Raw genomic sequence first — 19,641 nt, 5'->3', positions numbered from 1 at the left:
CATCAGATCTCCAAAAAGTTAAAAGGCTCACTACAGAAGGTCAACATTTACACAAAAATTATCATTAGAAAGCACTTTAAACCGGTTCACAATTTCTGCACTTGCCATACTCTTAGGTAGTGCATTTCCACCCATCAGCCTCTCCATGCAAAGAACCTGCTCTTCACTGCCTTTCTCACATCCTTCTTATACAAATTCAAGGAATAGCCTCTTGTTCTACCTGTCTCCCTCTACTCTACAAAAAAAAATGTAGTACATATTAATCTTGTAACAACTCATCACTAATTCATATGTCTCAATTGTATTCCCTCTCCTTCTATTCACAAAGTGCTGCAAACTGAATTCCTTCAATCTGTCTTCATATTACAGATAAATGTTTCCTTAGATGAAACAGCCAACTTCCTACTTCCTCAAGCAAGACTTTCAGGCAGATATAGCGTGTCTATTTGATTTTGTCATTCCTTTTGATCACAAGCCAGAATAAGTGTTACAAACAAATTGCGGGTGCACTGATGGTAGTGTAAAATTCAATGCAGTGAAAATTTTCAAGGCTCTTTGCATCGACTTTTACAGAGGTCACATCTAGAAGCTTACCAAAATAACTTTGTTTGTTACTGTAAATATAATACTAAAAGCCTATGTACAAAGCCCAAGGGGAATTAGCTTGCTTTCTTGTATAAACAAAAGATGTCTAAATGTTAAAGCCAAGGGCAATGCTTTGCCATCGGAATATCTTTTGATCTTAGTGCTCCAATTAAAGTGTAAGAGAACCCTTTTGTTTACAAACTCAGTCTAAGACCACCTTCAAGATCAGTGGTAAAAGGGAGCGGCATGAATCAAACATAGTTCTGCAGTCTGGTAAAATGGATTAAAAATGCACTTAAAGGAAGAAAGAGAAGTCGGCGTTAGTAGAAGATCAAGATAGTCATGCGGAAATGTTCAGGGTCTCAATCCTTCATCCAGGGGGTTCCGAGGAAGGATGAATATAAGGCATGGATCTTCGACATTTTTTTTCCAGCAGGGACACTCCAAGATTGGAAGGAGGTAAAGAGGAGAAGGAAGTCGATCCACCACAAGCCATCCAGAAAAAATGACGTTGAGATGGATGGTCGCCGGAAGCGATTAGCCACGCCAGAAAAGAATGCTTTGCCACTTAGATGAATCTGCATATGCTCCAATCGTTGAACCCCTTGCCCGAGTTTCAAGACGCCGGGAAATCGCATTCCAGACCCCCATCAACCATTCCAGATGAGACGCCGGTGCTCCGAGATTCTCTAAGGAAATCCAAAACCCAAGACAGAGAAGAACCTAAGGACTCTGAAACGAACTGTGAAGAAGTGCACTAAAGGGACAAAGAACTTATGTGAGTTGTTTATTACATATATTATATTGTTTGTGATGTAAGAGAACTTTCTTAGATGGACTGCTAAGTTTACAGTGCTAAGATATATATAGTCTGAGAGTAATTGATGCAAATTAATAGTTGGGATTTGTAGGTGTATAGACCCAAAATTATTAACAAGTATAATAATTTCCTAAGAAGTAATTAGACTAGAAGTATTAATTATTGATTGCAGTGAATGCTAAAGTTTTATGCTGCATAATTAGAGAAAGTTGCCATAGAAGTTTGTTCTATAATTGTTAACGTAAGCTAGGAGTTATGAACTTTGTTGCAGTGATTCTTATAAAATCTGTTGCATAATTGCTGGAAATTGCTATAGAAGTTTTGTCATATAGAGCCTAGCTTAAACTGAAATTAGAAGCAATTCCCTATTGTATGAATTGTATATTCAATCTTAGTATAAATAAACATGCTTGTTATATATTCAAGGAGTACTGCCTGATCTTTAATATGCAATGCACTGTTTCCAAATAAACTCGATCCTGTAAGTGGGAAGTTAAATGATAGTTACGGGCATAAAAAGGAGTGCATAAAAGCCACGACTGTATATTAATCATTGAGAAAGAGTTTATGTCAGATAGAGACCTACTGGAAGTATTACTATTTCTTATACCACGAGGAGACCACTAGTGGCGCAGTCGTTAACGAAAATAAATTTCTAGTGCTCTCAGGTATAAGAATAAGGAATACGGAAGGTTGAGTAAATGAGAACAGAAAGAGTTGTATTAATACAGTATATAGAAACAAATTAAGTATAGAGCAAAGATAAATATAGATCGCAGAAAGATATAAAAAAATAGAATAAGCATACGTTTACAATTGTGCAATAGTCAAACAACACACGAAAGTGCAAAAATTCTACAGTAGTCCTCTTTCTTCTATACCAGCAAACTGCTTCATGCAACAATTTGAACAAATGGATACTGAACAGCCTCTTTCCTAAACTGTCCATATGGTACAGATAAACTGCAAGGATATCATCTCATATCCTTGCAGTTTAGCATGGTTCCCTTGCAGATCTACAAGAGCTTATCAATAAAATTAATAGTTCTCAAATCATATCCAGTTCATTATTGAGGTAGAAGAGGACAATCAGATTGCCTGTTTAGATCTACTTTTACTTTATCAATCAGATGGTGGCCTTCATTTCTCAGTCTTTAAAAAAGAAAACTTCTAATGGACTTTACGTAAAATTCAGCTTTTTCACACCATCATACTTTTCAAAAATCTGATACCATTAAGACTGTGGTACACTGAACTCACTCTCTCTCAATAAATAAATCATATCAAGTCTACTTTCCTTGCTAATAGCTTTACTGAGTCTCATGTCAACAAAATCACTAACAGTTATAGTTTCCTTGTCATCTGCCTATCATCGTGGTGGTGCTGGTACAGAGGTGGTCCATCATGTTACCATTTCTTGTGTTAAAGGTGTCTCTGAAGGTATAATCAATCTACTCAGATCTATTGGCCTACTAGTGTGCTTTCGCACTATCAACATGATTTCTGCTTTTCTAGGCTCTGCAAAAGATAAACTGCCTTTGGCCCAAACTGGAATCTACAAAATTCCTTACCAGTGTGGGGGTATCATATTTTAGCCAAACAGGCAAATTGGCAGTAGTGCATCATGATGAAGATGAACACCCAGACCAAATTAAATTCCATAAGCTTGAATGAATACCTGGGACTTGCACAACATGCTATCTTCACCAGACATCGAATCCTTTGGAAGAAGATTAAAGCTCTCCATAAAAGTAATTATCTCATGGAATGCTTATATAAAACCTTGTTACATCATCCAATTCTAAACAGAAGTGATGGGCTGAAATTATCCCTTTTATGGGAAATAGTTCTTAATTTATTATTATCTACAGACCTCTACGGACTCAAAGACTCATTGTCGACCTGGTTAGCATCTCTGCTTTCCAGTCAAAAGGTGGGTTCGAATCCCACCATAGGTATGGATGTTTCTGATCATCTGTAAAAATACTAGTAGTGGTGGTGGACAGTAGATGGGGTTGGTGCAGTTTGTTGTAGTTGGTGGAGACAGAGAGCTCCATGCTCAGTAGTGTTGTTTCAAAGAACTCGCTTTTTTAAAAAAATCGAAAATCGATTTTTTTAAAAAAAAAATCTAGCCAGCCTGGTTGGCCGAGTGGTTAGCGTATCTGCTCTCCAGCCAAAAGGCTGCGGGTTCGAATCCCACTGTGAACATGGATGTTGGTGATTGTCTATGAAAATGGTGGTGGCAGGCAGTAGATGGCATTAGTGTAGTTGCAATTTGTTGTAGTTGGTGGATTGAGTGAGTGGTGGAGACAAAGAGTTGTAGAGTAGATGCCATCCCTTGATGAGTCTTTGGACTCCCTGGAGGTGTCACGTAATAATAATATGCACAGCTCATCAAACCTTGCCTTAAATGTATTCACTGATCCTGCACTCACCACACTCTCAGGCAATGCATTCCAATCACCCCACCATTCTCCACACAAAAAACTTACTTCTCGATCGCTCACACCCACCTCATACAGCTACAAGGGATGGCCTCTCATTCTCCCCATTTCCAGATATTCTATGAAAAATCTCATCCACATTAATCTGGTAATTACCCCTTGCCAACTTATGTGCCAATCATATTTTCCCTCTTCATTCTATCCACTAGGTCCTGTAATTTGCATTCTCTCAATCTGTTCTCATATTTCAGATTCTAGAGACCAGAAACCAACTTAATTATCTTTGAACCCTCTCCAACATCTCATCATCATTTTGAAAACCAGGCAATGAAATCTGTGCACAATAATCCATATGCAGCCTAATCAAAGCCTTGTACAATGAAATCAAACATCCTTACTTCTACACGTCAGTGTTCTCTGCATCATTCCCATGTGAAACTTTATTTCACTCACCTAACTTAAACAGATCTCCTGGTTTACATCTATCCCCTTTATGGGAGATAGTACTTTATAATTCAGCTAATCTTTCCTAACTTTTCACTGCAAGCCACTTCCTGAGGTTACCTTAATCACCTGCCTTATATATATATTTTTTTTTTTTGTTAGGAAATTTATTGACCTTTTTAGTTATCTTACACTAGCTACTAAGGTGGCGCTTTTTTTTGGAATTGTCAGAGTTATTGTTTAATTTGAGCTTAAAATGTACTGAAGATGCCTGTGACACACAGGCAAAAATTATACTATTAAATAATCTTTTTTACATGAGTTTTTCCATTATTAATTTTGTATTTATATGTCTGCTCACAGTTTGCCATTATTAAAACTTATGTTACAATCACAAGGATAGAATACTTTAATGAACTACTCATTAAACACCTCAGTGTTTATCATTCTCCCATTATCACTGACAAACATCATCCTCCCATAATTATTCTTTCTTCTGCTGGCCACATATCGAAAAAACTCCCTAGGATTTTTTTTAGCATCATTTGCTAACTGTTGCTCATACTGGACTTTTGCTAGCCCTTACCAAGCAAGTCACCTTCCTTGCTTGCTCTTTGTGCTTCTCATGTAACTGATTATCTCCACTCATCTTGTGCTGCCTTTTTCTTCCAGATTGCATGCTTCACCTCTTCAGTCATTCATTTTACACCTATCTTAATCTCCTTAACTTTGGAATACACACAGTCATTGCTTCTGCCAGATACTTCCCGAGTAGAAACCAAGCATCACTGATTTCCTTCCCATCCAATTCCTCATTCCATGATATCACTGCAAGCCACTTCCTGAGTTTACCTTAATCACCTGCCTTATAGGTCCACACATAACCTTGTCTCACAAAAGTTATGATATGGCTAGTCACCACCCAAGTGACCACTTTATGATCACTATCACCAACTGGAGGAAGATGTGACACTTCATTTAAAACAAAATCTTCTGATGAGATAATCAAATCCAAGACCTTGATCCACACGTAGCCTCTGTTATGTACTGCTTAAAGTAGCTATCACTTAAAAATTCAAGAAATTCATTCTCTTTGGTTCCTGATGCTGTCTCTTCATTCCAGTCTAAATTAGCATAACTGAAATTACCCATAATGATCAACCTTTAATTAGCCAGACCAATTTGCCTAAGCATTTCCTTCTCCCTGCCTCCTGCATTATGAGGTCTACAGCAACACCCTACTAGACATTTCATCCTGTCCACCTCCACATCATACTGCTACAAAACCAGTCAGTATTTGCTTCTTTACATCTCTGCCCTCGATGGACACAACTCCTTTACCATCATCAATAGCACTTCTCCTCCTTTTTGCCTTGTCTGTCTTCATGAAGGACTACATATCACTCCATCTCTATTCCTGTCAGAATGTCATCCTCGTTCAACCATGTCTCGCTTATACCAACAACTTTTGGGTAAATGAACTCTATCAATGCTATAGTTTCATTCCCCCTTGTTTCAAATACTTCTAGCATTTATAAATATACACACTAACTCATTTCTTTTTCTATAACAAGTCTGGCTGACCTCCACTTCTCAGATATGACTCCTCCACACCTCCATCCATTCCTGTCTATCACCACTGATATTACACCTCTCCCAAGACTTAAATATCAGCCCCAATATCCTGGACTATCTTAGTTCTCTCTTCTGCACTCACACATCTACTCCTGAAACCATCATCTACACTTCTCATGCAGTATCTCCCTGTCCACCATGTGTTCCTTCTCTCTCACTCTCTTCACTTGAACCGCCCACCTCTCCATTCATAAACTTGCCTACTTTACTCTCTTCCACGACACCTCTTGCTTCCTCAGTTCTTACATTCACTTCAGTCATTTTCTCTTGCAGCAACAGTTTCTCCAACTGACTCACACCAAATCCATTCAAATGTAGCCCATCTCTTTTATACAGCTGTATCCACTCATCAAATTCATCCTACATGTTCACAAAATGAACTCTTTTCTCTTCACAAAACTCTGCTAACATACCATTCATAATCTTCGCTTGCCATCTCAACTTGTCATTATCATATGTGGGCAACATGACTACCTTACCTACCATACTCATCTTTCACTCTTCTTAATAGCCTCATGACATCCCTCCTTACATTATTCTTATTATTACCAGTCAAATCATTCATGCCAACTACCATCTTGCTTGCATACTTCTCTTATCCAATGCTTCAACCACCCTACTCATTCTACCTCCCAGAAAACACACCTTGTGCACCTTTGCACTCACCACCCTATCATCAAATCCCAATACAATGCCACTCTCAAATCATTCGATATTTCTTTCAAATCTTTCATCCCATTCTTCCTCACATTCCCATGGAAATCCATAATTCTCCTCAGTTCATTCCTCACACATTTAATCTATTGCCTCATCTTCACTAACTCAGCTTTCATCTGTTTAATTACTTTCTCAGTACCAATTATACAAATCCAATTTTTACTACCTTGCACATCTGCTGTCCTACCAATGTTGATGGGTAACTCACATTCATTTTTTTTAATTAAGTCATGATCTCATCAGAGTTATTTTATTAGCACTTTAATGTATTTAGATCATGTTGCTCTATACCATGTACAAGTAGTTCACTCATTTTCTTTATTGAACTTTCAGTTTCTGTTCTAGTTGTATAATTTGAAAGTCAAACCAAAGATACTCTTGATCCTGGGACGAAAATTCTATTCTAATAAAAAAAATTACATAAGTAAAATTTTGCCTGTTTGCTTCTATATGTTAACGTCCTCGTCATTGCCATAACCCATTGTGATGTCCACATAATTTTGCAACGTGGCCCCCTGAACTTCAAATCTCTATCCTCCACTGCCACTCTACAATCTCTCACCTACTCCAAAATTTCTCCCTTAATTGTATACTCTGCATCCCATCACTGTCTACTAAATTCCAAGGCCTTACCCTTTACAACACTGAACTTGTGGCTTCACTTTCAGATTCTATTCAGATCCCACCATAATATCTGCTCTACACCTCATAGTTCCACATAACTTATTATTGTTTGAGTTGTCTGTGAACATCATTACAAATCTCATATTATATCCCAGACAATGTCTATGAAAGAGACAAAAGGTTAGCACCCTTAACCTTTCTTTAATTCTTTCATTATGCTGTTTTCACTGCATTAAGCCTTAACATTAACTTCAACCAGCACCTAAGCTTAAATACTCAATTGGGAAAGAATACAGAAAATAAATATGATGAAGGTGGCAAAATGTTATGAAAGCTAATGGAAAAGTTAAAAAATGGAGGAAAATACTGTAAAAGGAATCAGAGCTGATAAAAGATTACATAAAACTGAAGATGAAGATATGCTGAATGTGAAGTAATTACTTTGAAAAATTAACAAACTGAGATAAGCAACAACACAACAGTGGCAGAAAATATTCCAAAGGATTGAAGCCATGAATACATTCCAGTATCATAACAGAAAAAAAAAAAAAAAACTATCAGAAATCGAAGATGTGAAAAAAAAGGAAAGAAGAAGGTTAGTCAGAAAATCAAATTCCAAATAATCATATGGATCTGAGCAGAGCTCTCATTGTAACCATATATATATATACACACACATATACACAGGTATCCCTTGATTAATGCGATTAATTAATCCCTCAATGCTACTGCATATATCAAAATCGCATTAATCAAATATAATAATCAATGGTAAAAATTACAATTCGGCCATGATCGATTACTGTAGTAATAATTCGTTTTATACTGTATGGTATTCTTTTAGGAATGATAAAAAATTAATGCAAATTAAATGTTTAATAAATGCTGGTACCTACATTGGTTACTACAATTTTTTTATCAAAAAAAAAAGTTATCAAGAGTCGTTTGAACAGTTTTAGTTTTTTTCTTATAAGCATGTATTCTACGATAACAAGCAAAATGACTCTCTAGACTTCGGCAAACAAGCATTCTTCAATTAACATCTGGATTCATATCCATTATTTGCTGCTTCAGCAATTCTAAACTGCATTTCTTTTCCATCCAGTTCTTTGTTATCTCCTTTGAAACCTCATCTTCACATTCCATTTGTTTGTTGTCTTAATATGTGTGTCGTCGTGACTGTAATCTTTTGAATTTGAATCCAATAATTTTTAACATCTTCTGCATCAACACCATCAAAACCAAGGTCTTCACCAATTGCAACGATTTCTTCGACCACGTTGTTCACAAGATTTTGAAAACCACCTAAGTCAGTAGCACATTCTGGCAAAAGGTTTTTTTTTCCGAACAGCTCTCATGCAGCTAGAAGACACTTCCTCCCACTAGTCATGAATGTTTTCAATTATGTTTAATGTTAAAATTTTTCCAAAATTCTTGGAACGTAATCGCATTTTCTCCCGTTGTTGTTTCTAGAGTAGTGCCTTAGAGAGTGTCTTTTTAAGAAAATAGACTTTGAAAGTTGCAATGATGCCCATGCTCATGCGTTGTAGCAATGATGTCGTATTTGATAGAAAAATTAAAACTTTCACATCCTCACACAGATCATTAAGAGAATTTGGATGACCAAATGTGTTATTTAAAAGAAAAGTTCTGCTGTATTTTTTTAAATACAGCAGAACAATTGGAGCCTGCAATACACTCGCTCATAATGCTTAATGGGAGGAATGATGTCCTCATGCTTGCGACTTTCTCTCTCTCGGCCAGGAAACACTCCTCGAGACTTGCATGTTTTTGCGTGGTAAGTTTAAAGGCGTGTTAATTAAAACTCTTGCTGCACATATAAAGGGATTGTTGCAATTAATTTCGCTGCATTAATCAAATTCTGCATTAAGCAAGGGATACCTGTATAAAGAAATGAAACAATGTCAGAATGTAAATTTCAAAGGAACCTGTAATGGGATGACATCTACACACACACAGTCTACTATGCTTAATTTGTAATCGGCAATTAGAAATGAAAAGATGAACAAGAAAACAGTGTGATGTAAATCAAAATATAAGATAAGAGTACATCCCCTCTCCTTTTATAAGTAATCCTATAAAATTAAGATCTACTGGTTGCAAAGGAGAGCTGCAATTCACACAGCTGAACTTATTGAATACAGGAAGGAATCTACTACATCTTACAGGAGAAAATTATATGAATTTGGCAAAGGCATGGATCCTAATTCAACAATGCAAAATGTTTAAGAGTAAGCAAAGCTCTGCACACAATCAAAGATGATTAAAAGCCAAACAGCATAAATTTAAATGTCTCATAAAAACTGCAAATGAATTTGCAAAATCCCCATTTTTTTTAAATATAAACAGTTTAGAAATTGATCAATCAACCTTTTATCAACCAATTCTGAAATTGGTTGATAAAAACAATGAAAAATATATTCCTAATTGCAAAAGGAGTTTGATTGTATAATAAGGTAAGGATATAATTTATGGTCAAAGCAACTAAGGCTATGAAGTCAGTGTATTATGTCTATAAATTGCATGTGTTCTTCTGGTTGCCTGCTTGCAAAAACAGGCAAATTAACATTTGCCTGTTTTTGCAATGTACTTGCAAAAAAACAGACAAAAAAATAGGCAAATAAACAGGCAAAATTTAATCCTAGAACATTGAAATGTCATAAAAAATTAAGTATCGAGTCAGGTGACATTGTTTAGTACAACTCTGAATATTTTCAGTTCAAACTCCTAGAACCTTCAAAACAGAATATAAACTTATTGTGAAATATGTTTTTTTATTATTATTATTATTTATTTCAGTGCCTTGCATTTTTATTGAAACACTACACTCGTTAAATTTATGACTATCACACAGAGTATGTTTTTCTGGTGTATCTTTAATTAGGCCTATTGGTATTTATTAGCAATCAGCAAGTTTATAATTACATCATAATCCCGTCCAGACAGCAAACCCAAAAGCCTAACATAACAAACTCACGTCTCATGTAGCTTGTACAACTGGCTTAAGTTTTATGTGGTTCCCACCTAGCAAAGGTTAGTAGTAACCTACAATACACTTTTTGTATGTGAGTGGACTGATTTTATATATATATATATATATATATATATATATATATATATATAAAATTGCAATATATACACACTAAGGGGGTTCCCCCTCCCCTACACCCCCCCCCCCAAGTTCTGGGCAGGTAAGCCAGTAAGACAAAAAATGTGACAAAAACATTTCAAATTTCAGCTTATCTTTTTATATATATATATATATATATATATATATATATATATATAGCACTTTTTTATTTTATTTTTACATAGTCCAGAAACCCTGCTCTAGAGACCAAACATGGAACTTTTTCAAGCCACCTCAGAACTTCAATAAAAATACAAGACTAATTTATAAATAGGGCAGAAAAAATTAAAAAATAATAATAAGCAATTTAAGTTTAATGACTTAAAATAAAATAATAAATGTTTAATATAAATTCAGTGTAATGACAATGTCGATAGTGGCATCTTCAGACTAATATAGAATATAAGACCATACAGACAATTTGAAATAAAAATTATCATTTAGTTTATTTAATAATAATAATCACTATTATTAATAGTGGTAGTAGTAGTATTATAACATGGGAAGGAATTTTGACAGTCCTAAGACTTTGTGGGAAGACTATACACACTATATCTATTGCATCCCTCCTTGAATTCAATCACCAACAAACTACTCATAACAGATTCTGGCTGGCAATCCAATCCACTCATTTGCCACTCCCAGCAAAAAAATCTAGTCCTGAGGCCTTTACTAACTCACTCTTACTCAATTTTCTGGGAATGACTCATTTTCTGCCACCTTTAGACAAGCGCTGAAAAATTTCCTCTGCATCAATTTCATTTGCTATATTCTCCACCACTCTTTCTCATCCCCAAGGAAAACATGCAACATTTATATAGTAATTGAGATGGAGCTGTATTATAGTCTTATAACAGAGAATGATGAGTGCAGTTAGTAACATAAATAAAAGGTGCTTAATAAAGGCCTCGGGACTAGATTTTTTGCATGAGAGTGGCAAATGAATTACCATTATCTTCCTTATCTCTACTTGTTAATGTGTTTGTCAATAATCTAGTAATCCTATGAGCTACTTTAGACACTTTGGCAATATGCCCTCTGAATTTCAATTTCAACCCTATCCACCAATCTCCCAAATACCTAGCTTCATCCATTTCCTGGAGTCCATCAACATAATACATAACTTGTAATCTTTTCATCTCAAAATGCATAACTTTAGCACATTAAACTGGCAGAGGCTCTCTTTTACTCATACTGTCAGCCTATTTAAATTCCCGAAAGGTCTCTATATCACTTTAACTAGTATTATGCTACCCAATTTTCCATCATCATCAAACAACTTGATATTTCCCTTCAAATCATTTCATTACTGATATACAAATTAAATAGCAGTAGTCCAAGCAACTTCCAAGTCCAAGGGCCTTGTAACATATCACTAGTTGCCTGTCTTCTCCTGTATTCTGCTCCTCCATATACCACACTCCGAAATCTGTCTATCAGCCATGCTCATAACCATATAACCAGTTTAAAATTCATCCCCATTTGCTCCGATTAATGTAACAGTTTCATGTGGTAACCTGCCATTCATCAGCAGTATCATCATGTAGCTATTCCCTTTATCCAATCCAGATGTCAGTGTCACTATTACAAAAAAGTCAGTAAATTACTAAGGCATAACATACTCTTCATAAATACATGCTATCCACCCCCACAGAGCATCATATTCTTATCCATGCATTCCTGAATTTTGTCTCTGACCAACTTCAACATCTTTACTACCACCACTCCAGATTCTTGAGCCTACCTGTTTTAGAGCCCCTTTTATGCAGCTAAACTATTTTGCATCCCCTTCTGTGCCTTTGAGAGTTGACCAGAGCTAAGAGTCAGATGAAACAGTGTAGTGAGAAGCAATACCAATTCCTAGCACATAATATGCAGGCTAAAATGTGTCATTCTATGTTATATAAAATGAGTATTATATTAAAAAGAAAACATTAACAAAAATTTTATGAAGAATCAACTCAAGCAGCATTCAGAAGTAAACTGTAGACAGAAATATATAAATATTATTGAAGACAAAACTGAAAGATTGAAAATCAGAACCAATGTCAAATTCTAAAGAAAATATTCACTGATTCAGTCAATAATGCACATTGTTAAGTGTCTACTGAAACATCACTGTAGACACAAGGAACTAGAGGTAGTCCTACAAAAGAAGAAATTATTATTAATATTATTATGGGCTACTCCAAGGAGTCCTTACTTAGACTCATCAAGAGAGAGGTTCTACACATCATGTCAAGAACTATCAAACATTTGTGCAGTATTTACCACGCTTTGCTATGAACTCACCCACAGGCAGTGGCGTAGCTGGGGGGGGGGGTCCACCCTAGATGGCAATTTAAACCTTACTTTATACGTCATTTTGACTTTTTGTAGTATTTTTGGCATGTATTGAGACGGGTGGCAAACTCAGGGACCGCCCCAGGCGGCAAAAGCTCTAGCAACACCACTGTCCACAGTCATGGCACCCACAACAGACTCTGGCAACCTATTCCACTCATTCACTACTCTCCAAGCAAAAAACCTGGTTCTAATACTCTTGCTAACTACACTCTTACTCAGTTACCATGAATATCCCCTAGTTCTCCACCACCAGACCAGTAATGAAAAATTTCCTCTAAATTAATCTTGTGAAAACCCATCAGTAATTTGTATGTTTCAATCATATCATCCTTTTTCCACCTATCAGCCAGTTTCTGTAACCCACAAATCTTCAACCTGTTCTCATAAGGTTCATTCCATAGACCTGCTACCATCTTGGTCACTTGCCTCTGGATCCTCTCCAACTGCTCCTCATCAAGAAATCTTGGCACCCAGATCTGCGCGCAGTAGTCAATATGGGATTTTATCAAGGCTCGATAAAGAGGAACAATAACCTGCAGGTCTCTGCTCGTCAAAGTATTCTTCAGTAACCAAGTAATATGAGGAGCTGCTTTAGTCAATTTTGCTATGTGCCCCCCCCCCCTCAAACTTTAATTCCCTGCCCACTAACACTCCCAAGTCTCTAGCTTCATCAATTTCCTGGAGTACAGTTCCACCAATATGTATGCAGCTGGTAATCTTTTTGCTCCAAAATACATATCTTTACACTTTGCCACACTAAACTGACATCCATTCCTGTCTGCCAATCTATCCAAATCATCCTGCCAAATTTTGACATCTATATTAACTATCGCTTTATCCAACTTTGTATCATTAGCAAATAACTGAACATAAATATCATTAATGTGCAAACAGTAGCGATCCTAGAACAGAACCCTGCGGCACACCACTAGTCACATGCCTTCTTTTGGACTCTACTCCTGAATAAACTACTCTCTGATATCACTCCATCAACCACTCTCCTATCCATCTCAACAACACTACACCCATCTCCATTTGCTGCAGTTAACTGATTACAATTCCACGTGATATCCTGAAAAAACCTTTGCAAAGTCCAGCAGTGTCACTGTAAACCCATTACCTTTATCCAACTCAGCTGTCACTGTATTATAAAACAGTAAGCAAGTTACTGAGGCATGACCTACCCTTCATAAAACCATGCAGTTCCCTCCCCTCCCATACACTATCTCCCATTTTCATCTACCTTCCTTTATTTTGCTCTTAACCAACTTCTCCAATGTTTTGACAACAACTCCTGATATGATGATCATCGGTAATTTGCTACATCAGTCTTGGAGCCTCCAAACGCAATGGAACCATTTTCCCTTCTTTCCATCTCCTCAGGACTAACCCAGAGCTGAGAATCTGATTAAACAATATGGTCAAGGGCACTGACAATTCTCTTGCCACTTCATGTAAAACTCTAGCTGATATACCATCCAATCCCACAGTTGTATTCACATTAAAGTTCTGTAATATGCTATGCACCTCCATTTCATTTACCTCAGTTCCTACATAAGCCTTTGGCTCTCTCGTTCCTACAACATCACCCCTGGATGATATACTATTGCCAAGTGTTCGCTAGTAATTCTACTATTTTGACTGATTCAGTTATCACCCTACCATCAGCATTCATTAAAATCATTCTGCTATATACATTCTTTCTTTTACTTGCAGCATATGTGTGGAATTGCAGCATATCGGAAGAAATGTTTGGAATTATCTTTAGCCTGCACTGTTAACTTCCTTTCATACTCTGCCTTTCTTACCATACTGACCTGTGCCTTGTACCTGTGATCATGTGCCTGCTGGTCACCTTTCTCCTTAAATTCCATCCACAATTTTCTTTTCTTTTTTTTTTTGCAGCTCCAGCTTAATGATGATATTCATCCATTTAATTCCCACCTGATTTACTCTCCTGACTCTAGGTATGCAGTCTGCCATTACTTCCCTCAAATACTCCTTTACCACTTTCTATGCACTATCAACATCCAGCCCTTGCAGTTTTATATGCCATGGCACTGATCCACGCAATCTCCTAAGTTCTGCAGAAATTCCATTTCCTTCCTCTCCACCTTCCAATCTATGTTCCCAAAGTTGAAATCGCCTATAATAACTACCTTCCCTCTACTCATCAAGCTTATTTGCCAATGCATACTTCTTCCTATCATCTTTTCCATCCCCTCATCTATAGAAGCATCCAACTGTATATTTTGTTCTGCTTGCCTCTATCTCACACCAGATAGCCTCAAATATGCTATTTTCACTTTCCTGCAGTTGAACTTGTACTTTCTTTGGTTGCATTTCATCAGCTATCATCAATAACACTCCTCCCACCATTCTTTTCTATCCTCCCTGAACACACTATACCCTTCATATTCTATCTCACTAACTCATCTTCTGTTAGCCATGTCTCACTAATGCAAATAACCTTTGGCCAGGATGAACTAATCAATGCCCAAAATTCCTCCTGCTTGTTCTGAATGTTCCTGGCATTAGTGTATATAAAGTGCAAAAGCCCCTCACGATCACCACTATCCTGAAGCTCTATACTAACTATCCCATTCTGGTTCATTACTAGTGGTAAAAACTTAAGCATATTATATTCATTCTTACATGAAATCATATGCAAAGTTTTCCTAGCACACAATTCATCACCTGCCTTCAGAAAATATAAGAAAAATGTAAGAATGTTCAGTTATGCACAAAAGTAGCAAATCAAAACTTCTGAGAAGATTACAGAAGAGTCTAAGAAAATTTATGGAAGAGAAACTTGGGGAAAGAAAAAAGTTCAGGTCAAACAGAGGATGTGAGCAGCAGATTGTTATTTTAAGATAAACACTTGAATAAGTATGAGAATATAACATAAGGCATGATAAGATGGCAAGAGAATTCAAAACACAAGGTGTAAATGTGACATCACATAGAAAGAAATACAGTGCAAATGTATGTCGTACGTCAACAGTTAGAAATAAATAATGGCTAGAAATGTCATCAATTCATCATATGCTCTCAAAGAAGTGCAGAGAATACTATCACAGTGCCACATGATTAAATTCACATTATATGTGAATTTAATCACAAGTCATTTCTCCTTCAAATTAGTCTCTTATTTGTCCTGATCCTAAGCATCAGATATTTCAGCCTTCAAAATTACTTCCATACTACATCAATCCACCTAAATCTTGATTGTCCTTTGAGTCTTTTTTCCTGCTTGAACCAGTTTTGCTAAAATATTGCTGTCTTATTTTGATTAAGTTTTCATACCACCTTTAAATTAGCTTTTCTCACACATTTCAAGGTTAAAATGCAGTGTTACAGCTGGTTGGGATATACTGAAGAAGGCAGAACAGATAAATGTTGACAAAGAAATGAAATTCAGGGACCACATTCAAGAACTGAAAGGACAGCACAATAGATTATCACAGTCACAGAGGCATACAAAAATACAGAGGTCTACATTTGAGACTATTGTATGTTTTTGAAAATATAAAGAGATTTTGGAAGGGATCCAGATAAGAGTGAATAATGTAATAATAAGGTAATGTAAGATCCCAGGACTGTTGGATATAAGAAGAGACTTAAGGAATACTATTTGCATAGCTGTGGAGGAAGAGATAGATTAAAAAAAGATCTTCCCTAAAAGTTGTATAACATGGGTGTGAATAAAGGAGCATGGAGTAAATTTTTTATCTGGGGAATGACAAATCAGTGAAATGCACTGTCTGAGAGTGTGGCAAGTGTAGAAATAGTAAACCAGCTTAAGGTGTAGTCTGATGAACACTGTGTTAATGACAACTGTTCAACTGCATGCAGGTCTAATGATGATTATAATAATTTTCCAACCAGAGTAACATTATTGTTTTATGTCGTTTTGCATAGTTTTACCAAATTTTGTTACTAAAAATGGTCTGACTTAATCCAACAACCTGCATGCAACACTGCACTTTGTTCACTATTGTTTTGCTATGAGTATATATGATGGTGATGAATGAAGTTCTGAAGTATTATTACTTCACCCCCATATCACAACTGGTGCAAGTTTTCTCATATTCAGATGTGCACATACAGGTGTTCATGTGGAACAGTGGATCAATTAAGTGTGGAATGGCCTTCCAATGAATCCTGTGACTCAATGGAGGTACTATATAATAACAGTAATACAGTAGCCACAACTCCCTTCTATTTATTAAGAGTGGGCATCAATGAACATACAGATATCTGATTATTCAGCTCAACACAAACAGTGCAAAAGTGAAATTGTATTTATCGCTTCAAATTTCATAAAAGAATGATCATACAAAGTGTAAAGCAATGTAAAACACAATAATTGAATAAATCTTAAAAATTAAAAACCAAAGGTGTATCCAATCAACTTCCCAATCTGTTAATGCTGTTATTAGTCAAATATTCCAACAATGAGAATTACAATACACTCATTGTGATACACTTAAAACTCAATCTATCACACACTGAAAATGATTCCTCCTATTGTTCCACGAGGTATTTTAATTCTTAAAAAAAAAAAAAAAAAAAAAAAAAAAAAAAAAAAAAAAAAAAACTTCTGACTATGGGAAATATGCATATTTCATATCCACAAATTCCCAAAAATAGTTGTATGCATGATTCAATTTTCACCAGGCTGACTGACAACTGGATGCGGCAAAAGCGACGTAAAAAATAAGTGAATGAATGAAAGTATATTGACATCGATAATTAAATGAGTGCTTAACATCAAAAAAGGAAGAAGCGAAAGCTTCACTGAAACCAATTATCAGATCACTCATCTCCAGAGGCCGCGATTTCTTGAAACTACGTTACTTACATTTCGTATATAGTGCTTTATTAAAATGAACATACAGTTCCTATCACAAACTATCTCCTTATTTCCAATTTCAAATCAATAATTCGCAAACTGCATGAAAATTCATCATAAAAATTTACCTTCGAAACACAACTGTCACCACTTCGCAAAGAAACTTCAATTACTGCCTCCATCTTTGTTCATCACCTGGTAGCGTAATAAAATTTTAAAAGAAATTTTAAATGGGAAAAATACTTAAAAAAATAATCAGTGTTATGAAAGAACCGTATTAAAATGATGGACTTAAAGCACATCATCCAAACATATTTGCAAATTTGTTTATCTAGGGTTTCACTTCGAGATGGCGCCTCGTGTGTGATGTGCGTGTGAGACTTCCTTAAGAGACTTTAAGGAAGTCTATGTGTCATAAATAGAACAATAGATATAAAACAAGCGAGAACAAACAAATATTTGCATGAAAAAAAAAAAAAAAATCATAATGTGACATTACCAAGAACGTCAAGTCACCTTGATCTATATATATAGAGAATTGCTATATCTATTTTATGTGGTAGTCCCGTCATCCCATCTCTCCTTCAACCAAGTATCACTGATTTCAAAACAATTTGAAAACCAACTACTTTTATTATGGTTACAACACCGTCCCATTATTTCTAATACTCCTTACATTGTTATACAGCCTTAGTCACAGTTTCTTCATCATAATTCATCATCCCAACATTTCAAAAAATCCTTCACTTCCCTTCTCTCCTTTGAGGCCATCATTATAGACATATCTTTAATTCAATCATCGTTCTCAGGTCTATCATGATAGCTTACAACCACAGCATTCCCGCTTACCTGAATGGATACACTATCTTCCTCTCAGCAGCAATATACAGTACATTGCCTCGCACTTCTAGAGTCACTCAGATATAAACAATCTCTACAGCAAATCAACTGTCTACTACTCCCAGATTTATTATACCACATACGTAAGTTCTCCTATTCAAAACATTAAAGTTATCACGGGATTCGTAATCAGCTCACGTCCCCTCAGTTCTCTACAAAAACACTCCCAACACCACTGCTCACACTCTGTCTAATAACTCTCAAAACTGGTGTTACATTTATTCCATCTTCTTCAAAATCTATTCATTCCACTACCAAAGGCAATTCCTTCTGTTTAGCGACATCTATCACAATATAAATCATCATAATCTCCTCTTTCAGAGGCACCTTCCCCTCCACTTTCAACAGCCAATGCAGATCGACTATAAACTTAATAAGGCTTTTGCTTCAGGGCCCAATACAAGGGACCCCCATGATGTCCCCAAAAAAAGTCACAAAATGAGTGAAACCTCTAAAGGCTAATTCAGTTCCTTCCCTTGGGCATTGCCGAAATTTCTTTGTAATTCTTAGCCTTCTGAGTCATTTCATGGTAAACATACTGAATATATATATATATATCTCGAGGAGAAAATACAAAAAAAAAAAAAACATGAAAATCGGATAACTTATGTAAAACGTGACATTCAGTCTGATTATCGTATAGAAATCAATGGCACTGTTAGCGGTATATGCAAATGAGCCAGGGCATAAAAGTGGAAGTTACGGAGTGGTTTTCCAATTTCGCATCTGGAATGAAAACAAGACATTTCTTGATAGCTAAATTCTTGGATATGACTGCAACACATCTCTGGCGAATTCAGATGGCGAGCTATCGTAAGCCAAGAGGAAGTCAGATGATTGCGTGTAAGTCGTTCCGTGGTGCATAGATGGGGAACAAATTCCTACAGTCACAAACAGCATCCTGGAGATACAGGGAAAAACTAGTGGATGATCTATATCTCTGATTATCTGTTTGGCGAAACTGGAGTGCTATCCCTTATTAGCTATGATCTGACCTCGTGTCAGCTACAGGAACATTTGTATCTGTTCCACTGGACGCAGAAGGCTTCATAGAGATGGTCTGTATGCCCTATCCACACGCTACAGAAGAAAACATTTGAAATTAGCCAAGTTCCACATT

The 19,641-nt window shown here is 36.2% G+C and overlaps 1 protein-coding gene across 2 annotated transcripts in view; it reads right to left on the bottom strand.

Annotated features, from left to right (window-relative positions):
• The window catches only part of LOC150100146 (E3 ubiquitin-protein ligase HECW2-like), a 708,695-nt gene extending 690,773 nt beyond the window's left edge, over positions 1–17,922 (bottom strand). For both annotated transcript variants that reach the window (XM_090402900.1, XM_090402899.1), the window contains exon 1: positions 17,750–17,922. The gene's annotated coding sequence lies outside the window, so the exon portion shown is untranslated. The remainder of the gene's footprint in view (positions 1–17,749) is intronic.
• Between the last annotated feature and the right edge of the window lie 1,719 nt (positions 17,923–19,641).

The sequence above is a fragment of the Typopeltis vanoorti genome, chromosome 13 (genome assembly GCF_054136105.1).
Source record: "Typopeltis vanoorti isolate ZY-2024b chromosome 13, IOZ_Tvanoo_1.0, whole genome shotgun sequence".
Classification (NCBI taxonomy): domain Eukaryota; kingdom Metazoa; phylum Arthropoda; class Arachnida; order Uropygi; family Thelyphonidae; genus Typopeltis; species Typopeltis vanoorti.
The sequence above is the reverse complement of the archived record's forward strand: the minus strand, read 5'-3'. Positions and strand labels throughout refer to the sequence as shown.